This window comes from Schistocerca americana, chromosome 4, assembly GCF_021461395.2.
Source record: "Schistocerca americana isolate TAMUIC-IGC-003095 chromosome 4, iqSchAmer2.1, whole genome shotgun sequence".
NCBI classification, from domain to species: Eukaryota; Metazoa; Arthropoda; class Insecta; order Orthoptera; family Acrididae; genus Schistocerca; species Schistocerca americana.
In genome coordinates this window covers 380,504,803-380,525,332 of record NC_060122.1, presented here as the reverse complement: position 1 = coordinate 380,525,332, position 20,530 = coordinate 380,504,803, and the positions used below count along the sequence as shown (strand labels likewise).

General features: G+C 44.1%; 1 protein-coding gene and 1 non-coding gene across 2 annotated transcripts in view; both read right to left on the bottom strand.

Annotated features, from left to right (window-relative positions):
• LOC124613917 (nuclear receptor coactivator 3) overlaps positions 1–20,530 on the bottom strand; it is a 309,937-nt gene that overhangs the window by 224,854 nt on the left and 64,553 nt on the right. The window lies entirely within an intron of this gene.
• On the bottom strand, positions 8,561–8,644 carry Trnap-ugg. The gene has a single exon. It is a non-coding gene; the product is annotated as a tRNA-Pro (tRNA).

Below are 20,530 nucleotides of genomic sequence, written 5' to 3'. Positions count from 1 at the left end.
TACATCCAGCATCTCTACGATCGTCTCCATGGGAGAATAGCAGCCTGCATTGCTGCGAAAGGTGGATATACACTGTACTAGTGCCGACATTGTGCATGCTCTGTTGCCTGTGTCTATGTGCCTGTGGTTCTGTCAGTGTGATCATGTGATGTATCTGACCCCAGGAATGTGTCAATAAAGTTTCCCCTTCCTGGGACAATGAATTCACGGTGTTCTTATTTCAGTTTCCAGGAGTGTAGATTCAGTTCGGGCATTTTCTTTTTTTCCAGTAGTGAAATTAAGTCATTAGTAACCCATACATAATGTAGCAGAGTGTAAGGGCTCTGGCTACTGGAAAACGCGTGTGAAAACTATGCCTTGTCGTGCACGAATCATCCGTACGTGAGCTTCGTAGCTCTGCAAAACCGAGAAAACCGTCCTCGTGCTTACCTAAGTGGTAATGTGTTTGCCTACAATGCAGCGGGCGCGGGTTCGATTCCCGGCCGGGTTGAAGATTTTCTCCACTCGTGGACTGGGTGTTGTGCCATCATCATTTCATCATCACCTACACCCAAGTCGCCTTATGTGGTGTCGCCTGAAATAGGGCTTGCAACCCGGCGGCCGAACTTACCCGGATGGGGCCTCCCGGCCATCAATACCACACGACCATTTCATTTCGAGGAAGTTTGAGGCGTCATGTCACGGACTGCGCGGCCCCTCCCGTTAGAGGTTCGAGTCCTCCCTCGGGCATGGGTGTCTCTGTGTGTTGTTATTAGCATAAGTTAGTTTAAGTAGTGTGCAAGCCGAGGGACCGATGGCCTATGCAGTTTGGTCCCTTAGGAATTCACACCCATTTGAACATTTAATTTCGAGAAAATTGGAGACTAACGTTATGCACCTTACATCTGTGTTTGTCAGCAATGCAGAAACTGATGTACACATAAGCACGTGATAAAAACGTAAGGCGCGCTGTAATGGAAATGTTGTCTTATAAAAAGGCAATCTGAATATAGTAATTTATATACATAATAGATCTGATATAAAGGCATGTGATACACATCACGGATATGCCCACACACACACACACACACACACACACACACACACACACACAAAACACGAAGTGAGCTATAGCGCACAGTAACTTAAGATTTCCGCGCTGGATGCTGGGGCGAATGTTCAAGTATAATCTCGTATATTCGTTCCCAGCAAGACGCGTAAAGTGTGAGGCTACAGTGCTAGTACGAAAGGTGCAGTTTTAATTAGTAAATACTCCATTTACAGCACAAAAACTGGAGGTGGCAAAAACGAACCAGTGCTCAGTGATGATAACATTAGAAATAAGTTTGTAGAATTGATAATGGCCAGTTAAATGACTGAGATACTGCGGCGACGTTTTTGAGAGCGGAGCTACCGAGTTTCTTTGAACAACGCTGAGTGAGGAAACCGCACAGGTCGACAGAAACGCACAGGCCGTGGCGGCGAATTGCAGACACGGCTGAAGCCAGTGGAGTGAACAGAGCCCACCACGTACAGGAGAGAAGCCAGCCGCCGTCGCTTTCCAAGCGTCGCTGCCGACTGCGACCAACAGCGAGCACGGAGTGTTCCCGGGCGGAAGGGACCGCCAACGAAGCTGCGGCGTTGCCGCCGCCTGTGCTGACCTTGACTGAATTGGCCGACCGCCAATTCGATTCCGAATAATAAGGTGGGCCTGGCCTCCCGAATTCTGGAGCCGATGGCGCCGGACCCGCAGACATTGATCTGTTGTCGCGCCTGGCGCTCCGGTCTACACTAGGAGAGGCCGACTCACACTGGGCGGAAACGAAACGTCACGAAACGGCGGCGTGCCTCAAATCGTGGCCTCTTCGCACTATATGGAAACGTCAACACATGTCAGGCCTCGCTGCCCAGTACTTAACAGCGAGAGCATTGTTATGCCGGGCCGCCCGACTCGTGAAACTAAACAGTCACAGCAGGAAGAAATCACTAATGGTTGTAGATTCTGCAAAACCTATAATGAACGTTGTTGGCAAAAGTAATATAGCTAGCTGTACACACTAGTGGCTTCTGAAAGACAAGTGTAGTACAAATATTTCAAAACGTATACATCTCTGCAGAGAAGCCTGTACGTGGATGGCGCATTCCAGATTCACTATACTGTCAGGGACTTCTCTTTGCTGGAGTCTCTCATTCACTGGATACCAACAGAGGAACTATTTAGAACTAGCGGCTCCAAGTTTCGAATTGCTGGGTGCGTTGTATGCCGCATCTAAACGAAGTTTATATATGGCTGCATCGTCTTCAGAGTCTAATAGCAGAGGTATACATCAATAATATTCATAGGGCAATACAAATACCCTTTTTACTTTATCTGTAAGTCTTTTTCTTCCTAACTGCCAAATAATTTATTTAAAAACTGTATTGTTCCCCCACTATGGTCATGGTTCGCTACAAAAGCAAATTTCGCAAAACGTTTCTCAAGAAGTCTATGTACATTATCAGGTTCTTTGTACATGTATTTAAACAGTGAGAAAATGTTTCGCTTTCAGGTACTAAATGTCTTTCGCGAGGGCACACTAGTTGGATACTTACGAGTACTGATGCAGCCTCCGCAACCTGTCACGGAAACGAAGTAAACAAATGCGAGGGAAAGCAGACAATTCGGTACCTTAACGTTTAAGTAGTGTGACAACTTGCGACATAACGTATGCAAAGACTGTAAATATAGTATGTGTATGCGAATTTCTGATTAGTGAAGGAGGCAGAACACCATTAACAGGCGACTGCAATGAAGAAGAGGAAGAAAACACGCAGCCATCTTAACTGCTGCAGAACTTTATTATTTAAATCATTACGGATACTGTTGCAGATTCGAAACACATGTTTTATGAGGTGTGAGAATGAGTTCATGTCTTCGCAAGTCGGAGCTGCGCTGTACATTGTGTCTCAGCTTAGAGTCGGCAGGCACATTTTCTCAGGTTTTTCAGCAGGTATTTGCACTGTGTAGCTGCAGTGGGCACAAACAAATAGTGCTCACCACATCTTTCATGCGATGCCCCATGTAAACGAAAAGTGTCGGTTTATTTTCCTTTATATAACAAAATGATTTTAAAGAGAAATTTTACGCGCCAGTGCCATACATTTCGCTTGTCAGTGCGATAGAGCGTCTCCAAATTAGTCTAGTCCTATATTTGTTTTACCAATACGATAGTAAAACAAGACTAACCAGTCCACGAGCAGCGACTCAACAGCACTGCATGTTCAGCGGTAGCAGTCAGAGCTGGCCACGGCAGTGTTGTTGCTGTAGAATACCGCTTATTCTTCCAGTTTTACTGTCTCTATTAGTAAACATCGGTAAAAAAAAAAAAAAATATCGGACTACATTAATTTGAGAGCGGTCCATCGAAAGGGAACGTAAAATTCCGATTTAAAAACAACTTCGTCTGGAAAGGGAAAGAAACCCACGCTTTCTCTTCACACTGTGTGTCGCGTGCAAGACGTGACGGGCAGTAATTGATCTGGCTGACTCCAGCTACACGATGCAAAAACGAAACTGCAAATTTCTGCCGAAACACCACAGAAAATGCTCCTCAAGTCCGTTAGGAGAGAGACCTTGTATATATTATGGACGTCACGCCAACGTTCGTTGAACGTAAAAAAAATGGTTCAAATGGCTCTGAGCACTATGGGACTCAACTGCCGAGGTCATTAGTCCCCTAGAACTTAGAACTAGTTAAACCTAACTAACCTAAGGACATCACAAACATCCATGCCCGAGGCAGGATTCGAACCTGCGACCGTAGCGGTCTTGCGGTTCCAGACTGCAGCGCCTTGAACCGCACGGCCACTTCGGCCGGCTGAACGTAAAAAACTTTCGTTGCGAAAAGATTTGGCTTATGGGGGTAGGACGTCAAACGGGCCGACTTGGAGCAGCAGAGGCACCACAGGACATTTTAATTTCCACTGTCTATACTTTTATAAATAAATTCATAACACTTTAACAGCATGACCAGGAAGGATTCAGGGTTCATACTCATAGCAGCGGAAGCTCAAAAAACGTAACAAAACACTTTTTTTACATGTGAAATTTCATCATTTTTTCACTTACTACTGGCTGCATTTGTTGCTATAGGTACACTTTTCTTCCTGAGTAAGAGAAATTCTTCGATGACTTTTGCACAGCATACAAACCTTAGTTACAGGTGTACGAAACTCTAGAATTTCTTTTAATTTATGAAAAAATGAATGAACTGTTACATTTTAAACGTCATTTTAGAAAATACTTCAAGTTTTATAGTTAATTACATCAATTTTTTCCACAGTTTTTTAATAGATTTGGAAAACTTTAGAGTTTCATACACCTGTAACTACTGTTTGTATGCTATGAAAAATTCATCGAAGAATCTCTCTTGGAATGAAAAGTGTACCTGTAGCAACAAATGCAGCCAGTAATAAGTGAAAAAATGATGAAATTTCACATGTAAAAAAAAAATGTGTTTTGTTACGTTTTTGAGCTTCCACTGCGATAAGTGTAAAAGTATAGACAGTAGAAATTAAAATGTTCTGTGGTGACTGTCCTTCTCCAAGTCGGCCCGTTTGACGTCCTACCCCCCTTAAAGCGACATAAGCGTTGAATTGTGTCGACATTTGGTATGAATTTCGCCGTCTGTAATACAGTACAGTGCGAATTTTTTTGGTACGACGTAACATCAGCCTTATTCGACCTTTCATGCGTTCGGCCCTCGTAAGGTTCACAACGGCCTGACTGATAAACTGTCAAATGTTTTAGTGTAAGTGAAACGTCTAGCATTTCCACTTAATACTTTAACGACACACGAACTGCATTGCTTACAATATGGCTCGTAGAATATTTACTACCGCGTACGGTAAATTGCTGTTTTTTTCTAGAGGCGCCTGTTCTGTCATCAACGTAAAAGAAAGTCTTATCCTGCGGTTGAGCAGTGTGCAGCAAGCAGACAGGCGCCCGTAGCTGCTTTGCAGCACTGCACACTGCAAACTCGGTCACGGCCGGCCCGCTGACACCCAGTGATGCCACACTTCGGCCACGTTCGGATGCCTTCGGCCCGCGCGGGGAGCAGTGGCGTCAGACTCTCCTCTGCAGCTTATGCCGCACACCTGTGCCGCGTTTTCCTGCCACGGGCACAGCAGAACCGTAAAAAGCAGTATCAAACAGAGGCCGCTCAGTAAAGCTGATTCACACAGCGATATGGCACAAATCTGCCTCCAGTATGGAAATTCAATTCACGGTGGTAGTTCAATATTGCCGTCTCTCAATGGGTAACAGGAGATTCAGAAGGAAAACTCAGTCGCTAGACGTAACGTCTGGCACATTGGCTCGGACCAAAACAACGTAATAACATATATACTCTGTCGTCGGCAGGCTTTGTTTTGAAAAACATTTTCAATCAATTTAGTTTTTGTACTGTCTCGGGTGAGTCTGTACGCATAACGAATGCTCAAGCGGCATTGCATGTGGTCCCCACGTGTTTCAGTTATGATTTCGAAGAAATTACGTGTAAATTCGTATGCTCCCTAGATAGCGCGACCTCAAATTAGTCTGGCGCGATATTCTTTTCAAGGATATATATTAATGGTAACAGCAGAACTAGAAGAATAATCTGTGTTGCCAACTTGAGTAGAAATTCTGCATTTACTGAAAAAGAACGTCTTTTCATAAATGTTGTCATCATCATTTCATCACTTGAAAAACAAGCGAAGTGGCGTCAAGAAAAGATATTTGTACCAGGCGGCCGGACTCCCCCCAGAAGGGGACTTCCTGCCGTAAATGTCATACGCACATTTCATTTCTTTAGTAGGTGAAAGTGTTGTACCTAGAAGAAAGAGTACTTAGCAACATTAAATGTTTTTTGGACGGTATTTCAGTCTAGTGCATTATTTTAGAATCCCTTAAAGGAAGGCGCACTAAAGAATATTAAAGCTACTTAAATATAATGTTAATTCTTTAGTTACATAATTTAATGGTGAGTAAATTGCTACATATTTTATAACTATTTATATAACATGTGGACAATTAAGCCAGACTTCGTCGGTCGTGCACCATTTTGTACCTTGAGGCAGTTCAACATCTGTTCAAATTGGAATAAAGGCCTTTATTTTCCAGAGCAATATTTTATATTTCAGAAAGAGACTGCAGCGCACATAAAGTGAATGCTATCATATAAGCATACACAAAGAGCCGGCCGAAGTGGCCGTGCGGTTAAAGGCGCTGCAGTCTGGAACCGCAAGACCGCTACGGTCGCAGGTTCGAATCCTGCCTCGGGCATGGATGTTTGTGATGTCCTTAGGTTAGTTAGGTTTAACTAGTTCTAAGTTCTAGGGGACTAATGACCTCAGCAGTTGAGTCCCATAGTGTTCAGAGCCATTTGAACCATACACCAAGAAAACATATTAGACTTCTTTTACAGATCTGGCTAGAGGAGTCTGAAAAGGGTACCAATGTCGTGCGGTAGCGTTCTCGCTTCCCACGCCCGGGTTCCCGGGTTCGATTCCCGGCGGGGTCAGGGATTTTCTCTGCCTCGTGATGGCTGGGTGTTGTGTGCTGTCCTTAGGTTAGTTAGGTTTAAGTAGTTCTAAGTTCTAGGGGACTGATGACCATGGATGTTAAGTTCCATAGTGCTCAGAGCCACTTGATTTTTTTTTTTTTTTTTTTTTTTTTGGGTACCAATGTAAACATTCTCCCCTTCTGTTAAAAGTTTCATGCTGTGTTTTAGTAAATTTCTGTCTTACATTAATAAATGTCCCAAAGATTTAATATTCGTGCTCTTCCAAGAATACTCAGTTAACTGTCATCTAGGAGACGAATGGGGCTTACTAGAATGGCTCTGAGCACTATGGGACTTAACATCTATGGTCATCAGTCCCCTAGAACTTAGAACTACTTAAACCTAACTAACCTAAGGACAGCACACAACACCCAGTCATCACGAGGCAGAGAAAATCCCTGATCCCGCCGGGAATCGAACCCGGGAACCCGGGCGCGGGAAGCGAGAACGCTACCGCACGACCACGAGCTGCGGACGGGGCTTACTAGAAAAGGAAAAAAAATGAGAAACTGTGTCGACATTTTTTTTTTCATCCCGACAGCGTTTAACGACCTATTGACATCAAAATAAAAGTACCGGCCATGATTTGTTTCCATGAATCATTAGGCGCTCACCTGCATCGGCTATGGTAAACATGAAAAACTGAAATAATCGTGGGGCGACAAGGATTAGACACTTGGTCCACCAAAATAACACTTACTCGTCTTTAGCCTTGCGTCGCCTCACTCTACAGGGAAAAAACTGGGCTCTTTTTCATCAGCAAGATCAGCAGCAGATTTTTATACCGATCTTTATGCGCCGAAGAATACCTTATTTTGCATGTACGAGTGCTTCCCACTACCTAGTTCCAGTCGCGAATGTATGCGGAACTAGCGTAGACTGTTAGTACCCTCCGTGTCAGCTCGAATGTCTGCAATTTCATACTCCGCTCTTTTACCAATATATATGTAGGATGAAGCGGTAGACTGACTGACTTTTCTCGGGACACACGTTCTAGGGATTTTAACCCTAAACCACACCGTGACGCATGAAGGCTCTCCCGTAGCATCTGCAACTGTAATAGGATGAACATTTCCATGACACTTCCAGGCTTAGTAAACGAACCCGTGGTGAAACGCATTTCTCATCTTTGGATCCTCTCTATTTCCTCTACCAGTCTTGGCTGGTAAGGATCACAGACTGTACAGCAATACTCAAGCATCGGTTGAACGAAGATTTTGTAAGATGTGTTCTTCGTGAGGCGACGACATTTTCTGAAGTTTCGTCCGGCGAATATCAGTCACGCATCTGCGTTTCATGCGCTTGGTTTTAGATGATGTTTCAACTTTAAATCACCCAGTGCGCATACCAATATTATAACGTACCTGCACTTTAAATGGAGGTTCGTAAGTATGAACAATTACTTCCAAGGTAACTGTGTGTCGCTTTCTGACTAGGCTGGTCATTGTAGAAGGATCCATGAGTAAACCCGGCAGCGACAGCTCGCGTCCAGCCAATTGCAGCAGCAGACGCCGCGAGATCACAACCTAAAACGTGGTAAGTAAGTTTCTGGTGTCTAACGATTTTGTCAAAATTTATTCTCTGAGATGAGAGCATCAACATCTCCCAACTACTTACGCAGAATAGTGATGGAAGCGTTTGCTAAACAGTGCTATGTACGTGGTTACGACGTTGATATACCACGTCCTGATGTCAGAACATTCCTCTTACTGAAAAGCGGAAAATAGTGTTTCGGACTGACCTTCGGGCAGCTATAAAGTGCAAATGCTCGATAACGTCCGTTGCAAGCTACGTCGTAGAGAAAGCTACCGTGTTACAAGAATCTGTAGCTAATAGGAAGGTGAAAGTAGTGCTCTATGTCCCCTGGCGTATATCCCGTGCAGTTCAAATGGTTCAAATGGCTCTGAGCACTATGGGACTTAACTTCTGAGGTCATCAGTCCCCTGGAACTTAGAACTACTTAAACCTAACTAACCTAAGGACACCACACACACCCATGCCCGAGGCAGGATTCGAACCTGCGACCGTAGCGGTCACTCGGTTCCAGACCGTAGCGCCTAGAACCGCTCGGCTACCCCGGCCGGCTCTCGTGCAGTACGATTCGGCGAACTTAACTTCATTATTTAACCATGTAGCCGGATCCCTTCCCTGACGCCACAATCGTCAACGTAACATAGGGTAAGGGGATCGTGTACGCCATCTGTCTATGAAACGTGTAAAGTGTGCTAATGTTTGTATAGTATATTGTGTCCTCTGAAGCGGTACGTGGAGATATTTGCCTAAACAACAGTAGGGAAACTACCTAAAACCACACTCAGGTTGGCCCGTTTCAGACCACCGTCATTAATCCACCAAACGGATTCGATCAACATCTGTCGCACCTCCCTAACTCGCGCGCTGCACATGACGCTATATGAGTAGGTCCAGAGAAGTACGACAAGAACACACATTGTATATTAAAAACAAATTTAGTCGAATCGATAATATCTGTGCGAAACCACATCCTTGCGTTGATCTTACTGAGATGGAAGGCGTACTTGCGGCGCCGTCAGGTTCACGTGCAAAGTAAATCAAGTGCGGGCGCACAGTTCCACCGCCACGGCCGATAGAACACGGCGCGGCGCAGCAGCCCAGAAGTGCCTACCTCACCGAGGCTAATGCCGTCACGGCCAGTGGTCCCACTGCCGCGAACGCCGGCAGCTGCACAGCTGCCATTTGTACCTCCATCCGATTTCATCAAACACTCGCTCGTACATAGTCTCTCGTATGTACGAGTCCACAGTCGCTGTAAATTTCTTGAGGGAAGACATTTTCCTGCGTAGTCTGTTTTATTTTGAAATAATCACTTTATTTCTCTATTTAGCGATTAGCTACTTATAAAATTTTACATCGCTCTGTTACTTCTATCACACGAAAAAATATATTTTAATGCGTATAGCTTGGTATATTTCACACGTTTGTGTAGAAGGAGCAAACCTAACAAAGGCCCCGTACAGTCACAGTAGTCACAGGCACAACCCGCATATACATCACTACTCATAATAAAAACATAAAAATATAAATTTCATATGACATTACCTCCGAAGCGAAATCAATACGTAAAGAGGACAACATGAGTTCCTTTTGCGAGTTTTGTCACTGAGCCATCGAACAACGCATTAATGTACGTCAGAGTATACAAACTAAAATGAAAGCACAAGGGAAACGGAATGGTATATGATTCGGCTAAGGAAATTAGTTAGCGTAGAGTCCTATCTATGGATTCCTTATGAAGACTTAAATTTTCAGTCACCAGCAAAGTACTGGAGAGTGCACTCCGGAAGTACGGAAAAATATACTCCTACCCTAGGAGAACGGGAATTGCTATGAATTCCAATTTTGAGATGTAGAAATCAGTAAAGTAACATACTTTGCATACTTCCACTTTCTGATGTCATACGGAATAATATTCTGGGGCAACTCAACACTTAGGCAAAAGGTATTCACTGCTCAAAAGAAAGTAGTTAGAATAATGTGTGGGGTTCATAGTGGCACATCTTGTAGGCATCTGTTTAAAAGTTTAGCAATTCTTACAATTGCTTCACAGTACATTTACTCAGTAATGAAATTTTCTCTCAACAACATGGACCAGTTTAAAATCAACGGCGACATTCACGATTACAATACTAGAAAAAAGAAAGACGTACACTACCCTTTATGTAATCTGTCTTTGACACAGAAAGGGGTAAAATATGCTGCTATAAAACTTTTTGATTAATTACCGCCGCGCGGGATTAGCCGACCGGTCTCAGGCGCTGCAGTCATGGGCTGTAAGGCTGGTCCCGGCGGAGGTTCAAGTCCTACCTCGGGCATGGGTGTGTGTGTTTGTACTTAGGGTAATATAGGTTAAGTAGTGTGTAAGCTTAGGGACTGATGACCTTAGCAGTAAAGTCTCATAAGATTTCACACGCATTTGAACATTTTTGGTAATTACCAGATGAAATAAAATGTCTGACACACACCAGTAATAGTTTGAAAAACAAATTGAAATCATACCTCCTTGACAACTCCTTCTATACCATAGATGAATTCTTGAATATGAGTAAATAAATCTGGAGATATAATATATGCATTTTGTGCCATTTAAGGGAATGGGATAGAAAACAGAAATATTTAGGTATAACACTATAACGTAAAAAAAAAATTGTTTCCTGTGCGCATTTCTTGTGCATTTGACACGTTCCACATCATAATGGTTTTTCCGTGTTATTGAGTAATGGAACACCTAACTAACTAACTAACCAACAGCCGATGTTCAGAGGTTCTTCACAATCACCAGCACACGCCTGAGTTTAAACCACAGCTGCTACAATAAACAAGCACAGTGAATCCGCCTTACATGTGATGAAGAGGATGACACCTACCATTTGTTCTTCATTTGAGTTAAGAGTGTATTTCGCCTAATACTGAAGAGCTCGCCGGTCGAATGCAACACGACAACTATTAATACAGACGAGCTACAACGTTCTCAGGCAACTTTGTAACTTGCTACTAGACGCTCGTAACACCGTAAACTCTTTGTTTGCGCTGTATTATTAGTTGCCAATGTAACAGGTCTACTCATGTATAATTTTTAATGAATTTCTTCTAACGCACAGCGAAGTTTCGTAACGCCTCCGCGCAACTGGCTGCTGTTCAGATAACTAGCGTTACCAAGGCTCTGTTACAAAAATGCAGAACATTTGGAGGTAATTTCTACTTATACCAAGATATCTTAATACAGGCACATCTTATAAGCAGAAAAAGAGTTTCGAAATGCAAATTCTTTTTAAATCAATAGAACACTTATGGTACCTTGTTGCATACCGTCGATCATGGGATATACGTAAGTATTACATGAGAGCCATCTCCGCCCTCCTACATATTTTTCACTTATTCTTATAAGCGTTGTAAATAGAATAAAGCGCGAATGTTAAGATACACAATGTTCGTTCAGCAATTTTGGATTGCTAGGATTTCTTATATACATATAGGAGGGAAAAGTAGCTTGTGTGTTTCTGGAGGGTGGTTATAATTTAACTTTCGCGACTCAAAAGGGCCTTCATGAAAAACGAATAATGGTAGGACAAAGACACATTGTGGAAAAACATTTGTAAGGTCATGCAGAAGAGAAATAACGAATACACCATTGAAAGAAACACATCATAATTTCCAAGTGAGAGGGTTCAAATCTGGTGATCCTGGTGGTTACGCAGTTTGGAACGATTGGCCAGTTTGGTTTACTCTTGAAATAAGCCGACGTCAACTGCGCCATAAATTGCTGAAGAAGTTACTACTGCCGTGGTTAAGAACGCTGGGGCCAGCGTGCAATCATCAAGCAGTGCACGAGGTGTCACGGCAGCTCAACGTTCATGGTCCACCGTTCCAAAAGCGCAGCGAACAACTGTGAAATGGTAACCGTAAATGCTTCTCTTCACTCACCAACTTTTGCCACGTGACGCAGATATTCGAGTAAACTATGCTCTTAGGTTTCCTGGAAGGGTTGAAGCTGAGGGCATGTGGCCTTCAAACATTTCGTGGAGTGATGCAGCACACTGGGGCAGTGAACACTCACAACTGTTGCTTTTGTGGACAGTCACCGCCAACGAACGTTCATGGGGTTCCCCTGCATAGTGAACACGTCTTATGTGCCTTCACGGCACAGTTCATGACTGATGTTTCTTTGAGGAACTCGGACCTCTAGGACTTGGAAATGCAACGTGAACGGTACACATTACTGTGGTCTGCTTCGCCAACATGTGATCCCTACTCTGAGGGAGAGAGGCGCTTTTGGCTCAACTGTTTTGATGACGGATGGAGCTCCACCTCACACTGCTCGTGTGGTAATTCAGTTGCTTTGTAACGCATTTGGAGAAAACTGATTCGTTCTGGACTGCGTAACCATCAAGATCAGCATACTTGAACCCTCTCACGTGGAAACTAGAATGTGTTTCTTTCAATAGTGTATTCGTTATTTCTCTTTCACGCGTCCATAAAAACGTTTCCATATAGTTTCATTGTCCTACGATAACTCGTTTCTCACAGGGACCCTCTCAAGTAGCGAAAGTTTAGATGTAACCAGCCTGTGTTACAGCCTATTCTCGATCCTTACGTTCCGAACCCCTTTCGCAAAAAGACGTTTCTGCAGTGATTAAGAGCTTTCTTCGTAGGAACGGATAATAGTCGCAGTAACAATACAGTGCAGGTAAGTTTTGTTCTCATTTATCAAAACAGCCACCTCTTCTCCCTATCAGCGTAAATTCAACAGGTACAATTCCTATGTTAACGAAATGAAGTGGGCAGAAGTACAAGAAAGAAACTTCGTGTTGAGCTACTCCATGTAAATGTCAGGGATCTGCAAGGAATTATATCAATTCGAAAACCGAACTTTTCTACGAGCCTCTATAAAGGCGTGGCCTTCATGCAGTTCTAGCCACTATGCGAAGTGACAGCTGGCGATTACGTAGCAGGTGCGAAGAGAGCAGCGCCAGGACTCGCTCCTTATGAAGTTATCACTAAGCGCCTCGATTTTGGCTCTTCATCCAACTGGCAAGATTCGACCGTTTTATGTTAGTTTGCAGGAAAAATATTAACACAAGCGAACACGAAACGATATCCCTGAAGTGATGTTCGGAACTTTTCGGATGACATAATCGAGAACCTTGAACCAGTCTTACATTCAGAGCTCGGCTTTATAGTTCCGTAACGTTTCACTTTAATTTTGTAACACTCTTGTGGAGTGTACGACTGACGGCTTTTCTTGCTGAATCTATGAAAGCTGTGGTATGTGGTGATAAGGATTAAGCACATGCACAACAGGAATCTTATATCAGAGCTCATGTAATTTGTTGTAGTCTTCAATTCGCAAACTGGTTTTGCGCTGTTCCCCAGCACAGCGACTGCAACCTACATCAACATGAAATGCTTACTGTAGTAAAGTCTTAGTTTTCCTCTACAATTTTTGCCCCCCCCCCCCCCCCCCACCACCCACACACACATTCCCTCCGTTACCAAACCGTCTTATCCTTGACCCCTCACGATATGTCCTATCAACAGATCGATCTTTTATTCAAGTTGCACCACATAACTCTGTGTGTGTGTATGTGTGTGTGTGTGTGTGTGTGTGTGTGTGGGTTTTGCAGAATGTAGAAGTTTTGTGTAGACGTGCGCTGCGCGCAATCTTCAATTGGAAGTACGTGTTCTTTTAATAATTTCTATATCCGCTTTTAATTGATGATCTGTGCTGAACGCATTCCGACGCCAGCGCCCTCTAACTGCACACCCGTTGCGCAATTTGTCCCACACCCTGACGCCAGAGGTGCTAGCAAATTACCTGCTGCTCCAGCCCACGGCGGAACAGTATTACCTGTCAAACCGCAAACACTGCGATTTATTACGGTCGACAGCGGTTGCGCCAACACTCTCGCCTCCTGGAAGTCAGTTCCTTCAAGCGTACCACTGCTCCTGTATGGAAAACTGGGCACTTGCTCCACAACTCCGGCAAACTGAAGCCAATTAATACCCTAGACTCACGATTCTCATAGCGTTTTTGACACACGCACGAAGGGTTGATTACGAGAATGATCATGTATTTTGTTTATTTACACTTTCTTCTTCATGTAAGGGCCTACAACCTCAATGTATTGTCTAAATGAAGAAACCCTTTTAGCAACCGTATGCTGTCAGTTTTACTCCTTTAATGTACCATGCGCATAAATTACATTAGTGGCCAGTTTCGGCCTTAGGCAGTTTTAAAACGTCTGCAATATAAAAGGGCCGGCCTGGCAGCCGAGCGGTTCTAGGCGCTTAAGTCCGGAACCGCGCGACTGCTACGGTCGCAGGTTCGAATCCTGCCTCGGGCATGGATGTGTGTGATGATGTCCTTAGGTTTGTTAGGTTTAAGTAGTTCTAAGTTCTAGGGGACTGATGACCTCAGATGTTAAGTCCCATAGTGCTGAGAGCCATTTGAATTTTTTGCAGTATAAAACGAGAAGTACAGTTCAAATGGTTCAAATGGCTCTGAGCACTATGGGACTCAACTGCTGAGGTCATTAGTCCCCTATAACTTAGAACTAGTTAAACCTAACTAACCTAAGGACATCACAAACATCCATGCCCGAGGCAGGATTCGAACCTGCGACCGTAGCGGTCTTGCGGTTCCAGAGAAGTACAGTAGATAGGTAAAACACATTAGTGGACGATATTACGCTTGTGTGTTACAATTACTATTTAAATTATTTCAACGATATTGGTGATGTGTGTGTTACATTTAAAAATTTTACTTCGTATTATGTGGCGGTAGACATGTTCCCACACATACACATGTCGAGTGTTACAAATATAACCTTGCCCAAACCGATCGGCTTCAATCACAACTTTAACAACGCGTCATATAGGCAAAAACCTCACTAACATGTTACTTACTAGTCCTTGCACATTCGTTTAGCAGAAAGCCATGTACTTTTACGCGCTCTCTCTCATATATATATAACTGTTACAAATCACGAAAACCATGCATCATCCAAAAAGTATGTCAAGACCTGTCACTTTGCAGACAATGTTATTGCCAGAGGGAGCTGCAGTCACGTGATCAACGTCTTGCGTACATGTCGTTATTTCTCATTAAACTTCCTACATAATGGACTTTGACAACGCTTGTAAGCATTATAGGCATAATCAAACGTTCGTTATTGCTGCAATAACGCTAAGTGATCTTATTAAATCTTTTTTAAAAAAAATTGGTTTCAGTTTTCATATGCCGTTGCTGAAAATAGCTTCTATGCTTGTTATCATTACTTATTGTAAAAGCTCAAGATCGATGCGACCTGGGACTGTGGTTAAATGTAAGGACTGTTTTACTACATTGGCGAGGGACACTAATGTTGTGCCACTTACGTCATGACAATAGGCATGGACGCTGTTTTCAGCAATGACATATAAATATGAGGCCAATTATTAAAAAATTGGTATGTGCAAGACTATATTTTAACATTCGACACGTGAATGTGTGGAAACGTGTCTGTTCCCAAATAACACGGAGTAAATTTTTAAAAGTGACAAACACATCACCAATGTCAAGTAAGTAATTTAAACAGTAGTTGTAATATGCAAGCATTATGTTTTCAGCTAAGGTTTTTATCTATTTACTGTGCTTTCGCTATTACACTGCAGACGGTTAAAATCGCCTAAGGTCGAAACTTTCCAGTAACGTGATTTACATGTATGATGCACTAAAGGAATAAAACAGGCAGCCTACGGTGGTTAAAATGGTTCCATCATTTACGTACACTGTTTACGTCTTGTGAATATTCCGCAATATGTTTGTAGTGTCACGAATTCAGGCCCAAAATATAAACAAGAAACAAGCTGAATGTCCTGATTAAATCCGTATCCCGTACCGGACTGTAACTTGAACCTTCGCCTTTTACTGATAACGTTCTGAATACTATCTGAGCATGTCTCAAGGCCGACTCAGTTCCAATTCGGCAGCACCCTGCTCCACCTCTACCCAACACAGTACTGCAATATCACTTTCCGACAGATTAAAGCTGCGTGTCGTACTGGCATATTAAATAGCCAAACTGGTTCGGAAACGAGTTCTTGTCCTACAATTGAACTTATTCATCGCATGCTTTATCCTTTTTATAAAAACGCTACTCTATACAGACCTACGGACTGTATCCGAAATAGGCAGGTTATTTGGCGACCGCCTTTTTTCCCTGTTACTTATTGCATCTTTCAGCTTTGGCAGTGATTTTTGATTGCAAAAAATGCTGAACTGCAAGCGTTACTGAAGCCACGCTCACTGCGTTAAGTTACGACTGTCGCGCCACAACATGTCAGCTGTGATAGGGGCAAGAAGTACGGAAAGTGGAAGTGGCCTGTGGACATGCGCACCACGAGTACCGAAATTCTAGGTGGCAAACAGCCGTATCATTGTTTAGTGAGCGGCAGTTCAGGCTACACGTTGGGGCCAGCTGACATTCCTAGAAACTATTGCCACTTCTCGTAGGTCCAGGATAGCAGTTCAGATGTCGGAAGAGGGCAAGGACATACCACCTCCCATTCGGGAGGACGACGGTTCAATCCCACGTCCGGCCATCCTGGTTTAGGTTTTCCGTGATTTCCCTAAATCGCTCCAGGCAAATGCCGGGATGGTCCCTGTGAAAGGGCACGGCCGACTTCGTTCCCCATCCTTCCCTAATACGATGAGACCGATGACCTCGCTGTCTGGTGTCCTCCCGCTAACAAAGCAACCCAGACCAACTCCACAGGATTATACCTCGTACAGCAGTGTGGTATTCAAAGCAACCATATCCACCTTTACGCTTCAAGGAAAATTTTTCCATTATCTCTCCGTTGCATTTCTAATATCAATCCAGTGCTATGATGTATGTGATCTTTCACTACGCGTCCACTCTAGTATTTTTCTTTCCTGATACGGTAGTTACAGTCCGTCTACGTCGAACCGAAAGTGAAACAGTAGTGGTCAAGGCACAAGAGTCAAATCGACGTCCAGTCACGATTACCTAAGTCTACCTACGTCTTTCAATTCAAGTGAATGCTGGGATGGTTTCTTCGACATCGCCACGAGCTACTCCTTATGAACCATGCCAGTGCTTCAACTCTAGTGATGTCTTCGTCCACGTTCGACTTCATCGAGCATTCTGAGACTAATGGCGACAAATTTAGTATGGGGATTTCACACATAGAAGGTATTTCCACAACCCACGAGGTGTTTTCACGTCAGACTCGACTACACAACGAGATAGTTCACGGATTTATAGCGCAAATGAGCAACAAAACGCAGGCTTGAGCTGAAATGGAGCGGCTGGAAGGCTTCTATAAATAATCAGCAGAATGCAACCGCACCAAAGAGCAGCTAGGAAGCTAGTGACAAGGCGATGGGGCGTCGCCGGAGCCTACGTGTGTGTGGCTGTGTGTGTGGCGCGATGTGGGCCGTCGGCCTGCGGTCCCGTTAGCTGACACCGAAACGCATGTCCAGGCGCTGCGCTGCGCTGCGCCTGCCTGCCTCCTGCTGCCCGGGGCGCCACCACAACCCCCGTCTCTCGAGCACCGCGCTCCTACGGCGACGTTCCATACCTTGCACGACTCTTTACAGTCAAGCCAGACAAGCTATTCTGATGTCCCTCGGAAATACTAGCCATCGCCCTACAAGCAATATCGTCCGATAGCACAGTTCAGCTTCGGCCACAACATATTAGTTTTATGTGCAACTATGAAACTTCCTGGCAGATTAAAGCTGTGTGCCGGACCGAGACTCGAACTCGGGACCTTTGCCTTTCGCGGGCAAGTGCTCTACCAACTGAGCTACCCAAGCACGACTCACGACCCGTCTTCACAGCTTCAATTCTGCCAGTACCTCGTCTCCTACCTTCGAAACTTCACAGAAGCTCTTCTGCGAAACTGTTTATATACGTTCATCGGACGAAAGATTAGTCACCCCCTCTCTGAGTGGCGGAGTGTACATAGCACTGTATTACGCGTTATGTTTTCTTGCCGTTCCAAAAGCGTACTGAGCGCGGGAAGACTTAAAGTCATTGGAATATACATACCAATCCGTTGTATGGAATCGTACAGTTAAGATGGGTGGACGTGGAGAAGTGACACATTGGTAGAAATGAGCTACCGTATTTGGACGTGCCCGTGGCCACTCTGAATGAAGTTGTCCGATTACTTGGTGTACCTGGTACTGGAAGCAAATGTGTTGGTGAAGAACTTGTAGAGGGAGACCAAGGCTTGAGTACAGTAAGCGAGTGCAAATGGGTGTAGGTTGCAGTAGCTATTCCGAGATGAAGAAGCCTGCACAGGATAGACTTGCGTAGCGAGTTGTACCAAATCAGTCTGAGGACCACAGCACCACCTACGCGGACTGATAAAGCGTCTACAGGGAACGGCGACCACTCACAGCCCCGCACAACGGCTTAAGAACAGTGATCGTAAGAAGATCTAACCGACAGTGGTCGGAGACGGGTGTCAAGGTTTATCAGCGACAAATTGTTTCGAACCTGATGAGACGTGCTGCTGTCAGAGAACGCAGCTTCGCCTCATATGGATATCTGGAGTCCGATACCTCGCATGCTCCGCTGCTCACAGAGGCGCGTAAACAAGCACGTCTTCAACGGACAAAACAACACAGAAACCCGACGGAAGCTGACTTTAGTGTGTTTCGATGAGTCGCGATTTTGAGTCTTTCCAAATGCTGCAAGGCGTCGAGTGCTTCGACGACTCAATGAGCCGTGTAACCCTCAGTGTGTGCTGGGTACTGTACATGCTGGAACCGGTTATCTGATGTTTCGGTGGTGCTTTTCGTACCACCTATTCAGGTTGCCAGAAGTCTGCATTGTAAGCAGAACTCGAAACTTGTACAAAACTTTTTTCGGTTTTTTGTTCGCCGGCCGCTGTGACGGAGTGGTTCTCGGCGCTTCAGCCTGGAACCGCGCGACCGCTACGATCGCAAGTTCCAATCCTACCTTGGGCATGGATGTGTGTGATGTCTTTAGGTTGGTTAGGTTTAAGTAGTGCTAAGTTCTAGGGGACTGATGACCTCAGATGTTAAGTCCCATACTGCTCAGAGCCATTTGAACCATTTTTTGTTTTTGTTCAAATAAAGGGAAGGGAAACACCGTTCCAACATAATCTTCCGAGATGCCCAACGCATAGGACTCCCGCTATTTGAAATTTGGCTCAGACGTTTCCACCAAGTTAGTTAACTTCCCTACGAATCTTGTGTAAAACGAAGAGTACTCAGGACGTGCGAAGAGTAAATCCCACAAAAGCCTTTCAAGTCACTGCAAAGATCCGAAGAATGTTCAGAATGAGTAAGTTAAGCGCAACACACGGGACGAGGCAGCTATAGCTGATGCGCACCCAGACAAGACATCCGACGTCACGAGACAGACAGCGCCGTCGGCACGCGGCAGAAGCTGGTTAACGTGATTTTGCACTCTCGGCGCTGTCCAACGACAGTTGGATTTATTTGCCTCGCAAACCATACATTATACAATTTATTCACGAAAACGGGTGCGCATGGAATTCCTACGTTAGCTCTATTAAAACGCACATTTGCTTTACTGACCATGTACTAGTAATGCCTTTCTGTGTGTGGTATAAGTAAATAAAAACTTTAACATCCGCGAGTCTGTAATAATACAAAAATGAAAGCTGCATGCCCACTTAGTAAGGACAGCAGCTTATAACAGTCCATCATATCGAACAAACTCACTCCTGGTTGCACTGAAACGGCTTATTCTAATACCAAGTGAGTTATAAGGCGAAAATAGCTAAATATTACAATTCTTTAACCACCAATATGACAACAAATCGCACTATTAACAATTCGTTCTCGAGACATTCAACGTGCTTAGGAGGAGCATATACTAATCACGTGTAACGCGTAACACAACACCCATCCAATATAGCTTTCTGCTAAACACGACAAATACGGTATGGCGTCTTGATTTCTGCTTGTGACGTAGGGAGCGTTCTTGTTTCCTGTTGGTTCCACTTCACGTGGCACGTTGCCGAAATATCGCACAACTTATTTTGTGTTTCATGTGATAAAATGACTGCTCAACGTTAGCTCACTCGTCCCGTGTGCCGACGGCTTTAGTGTGTGTTAATCAGGCGCTCCTGAGGCCGGAAAGCTATTATAATGAAACTTAAGACGTGTGATTTGAAATTATGCCACTGCATATGGAAATACTGCGGGTGGAAAAAGTGTACAACGAAAGGAGATAAAACTATTGCTTTAAAAGATCATTTCAAATCTGTATATGACAAATGCAGTAATTCTTAACACTAAGAACATGTTACTTCATAGTCAATTCCAAAAGCTCAGAAAAACGCATCTTTAAAAAAGTCTTTCAGTACAAATAAAGATTGAGATACGTTGAATGGCTCTGAGCACTATGGGACTCAACTGCTGT